Genomic DNA, 2,500 nt, shown 5'->3' with positions numbered 1-2,500 from the left:
GAAAGAGAGATTAAAGATCACATATTAATCATGAAACCTCTCCCCAAATGTAATGATTTATGCCTTATGGTATAAGTCGTCATTGACGATGCCATCACTTATCTCCTACACGGGACACATTCTCACCTGGACAAGGGGAAAAGTGCTGTGAGAATCATGTTCTTTGATTTCTCAAGTGCTTTTAACACCATCCAACCCCCTCAGGCTGGTAGATAAGCTCTTGCAGATGGGTGTGGACACTCACCTGGTAACCTGGATCACAGATTACCTGACTGAGCGACCACAGTTTGTTAGATTGAAGAACTGTCTCTCAGACACTAATTGAGATATGATGCTAACCTGCGGACCTAATACTGACCTTATACGGACGTATGTGTGAACGACATACACGCACATTACAGAATCTCCGTGTGGTTGTCGAGTGAGGGGTGGGGGCTTGTAGAGTTCACGAGATGCGAGATATGACGCAGAATATATGCGGCCGCTGCCTGTCACAGCTGCTTTTTGTTTACAAAATGTAGCCTATGCATTATGTAGGCTAAAGAAGAGAAATCTATTGTGCGTAGGCTAATACTTGAAGTAGGCTAGTCACGTAAGTGCGCACTTGAAATTGACCTAGCCTACAGTATTTGTATGTGTGCTTCAAATAAACACATTTATCTGTTTTCAACGTTATGTACCAGAATTAGCTATAGAACCCCAAATCTGGTTTGCGTTGGAGAGAGAGAGCATGCACAAACTTTATGGTAGGCTACCAGCCAATTCAGTAGGCTAACTCAAGACTTCAAGATCATACAACGTTTTTAAGCAACAAACAAAATACTAACATTAATATCAGTGAAGTTGTTCGTTTTTTTATGGTTTATTTTTTCCAAAAGCATCCTCTCCCCATGTGTCTATTGCATTTATGTAAGGAGCTTGGAACAAAGTTGGGTTTTCTTCGTTTTCATTTTCTCTAGGCATATATGCTCAACAAATATCAGCGAGCTCAGCAGGTCATGAAGGCTATCAATGAACAGAAAACCGTGTTGGCTAACAATTTATTAAATACTCCTGTTATTGTCGTCAACGACGTCGCTGTAGGCTACTGCCTTTTCAAGCCCTTCTGCTTATGGTGATTCAGTCTTTTGAATTTGTTTGGCCTTGCCATGCAGTTGTAGGCTACAACGTCTCTTGCCGTTCCCTTCATGTGTTCTATCACAATGCTGTCTGCCCTCATGGACAGTAGCTCCGTGATGTCTGCATCTTTCCAGGTCGGAGATTTTCTGGACAGTACTATGCCACTCCATCATAACACTGGCATTTAAGTCAGATCTAACCACATGGACGCACGAAAGAAACGTCACCAACACGCCCTCTCACTAGGTGTGAATTTTAACCGCATGTTCTACTCCTCGTTCAGACACAGCACATTTACATAATGTCCGGAGGAAATACTAGGGGGGGAGTAGTATAAACACCGGCTAAATTCAGACTTCCACATGACCGGTTATGTCGTTCAGATATACGGCCCCACCGTTTAACATCGGCAGAACCTCCGGTCTTACACGTATGTCTGAAAGCGCTTACTGTGATCAGCAGCACCGGAGCGCCACAGGAAACTGTGCTCTCTCCAGTCCTGTTTACCCTGTACACATCTGACTTCTGCTACAATACTGAGTCATGCCACATGCAGAAGTTTTCAGGGGATACTGCAATTGTGGGGTGTATCAGGGATGTGCAGGAGGAGGAGTACAGGAGCCTGGTGGAGGACTTTGTGCAATGGTGCAAACTCAACCACCTCCAACTCAACACTTCGAAGACCAAGGAGATGGTGGTGGAATTCCGGAGATCTAAGCCCGCTCTGCTACCAGTCTCCATTGATGGGGTCAATGTAGAGGTGGTAAATATGGAGGTGGAGGTGGTAAACTGGACAATAAACTGGACTGGTCAGCAAATACTGAAGCACTCTACAAGAAAGGGCAGGCTGTACTTCCTGAGGAGGCTGCGGTCCTTCAATGTCTCCAGTAAGCTCCTCAGGATGTTTTACCAGTCTGTTGTTGCCAGCGTCCTCTTCTATGCTGTGGTATGCTGGGGAGGAAGCACAAAGAAGAAGGATGCTGGGTGACTAGACAGGCTGGTAAGGAAAGCTGGCTCTGTCGTGAGAGCTGAACTGAAGTGCATCACTTCAATATCAGATAAAAGGACCCTGAGCAAACTGATCAACATCTTGGACAATGAATGTCATCCACTCCACAGCACTATTATAAAGCAAAAGAGCCTGATCAGCTGGAGACTTCGCTCACTGCCATGCACAACTGAAAGGCTGAGGAAGTCATTTGTCCCCAGGGCCATTGAACTGTTCAATGCTTCACTAAAGGGAAGAGGAGAGATAGACTTCTCTGCATAGTCTGTCTGCCTCTCAACCCTCTCCATGTTTGAGTACTGACTGCCCACTACTGTTTTACTACTGTCCACAGCCTAATGTTGTTACTACTGTTTTACTGCTACACTGTTTTTC

This window comes from Alosa sapidissima, chromosome 2, assembly GCF_018492685.1.
Source record: "Alosa sapidissima isolate fAloSap1 chromosome 2, fAloSap1.pri, whole genome shotgun sequence".
NCBI lineage: Eukaryota > Metazoa > Chordata > Actinopteri > Clupeiformes > Clupeidae > Alosa > Alosa sapidissima.
Note: the sequence above shows the minus strand (reverse complement) of the source record.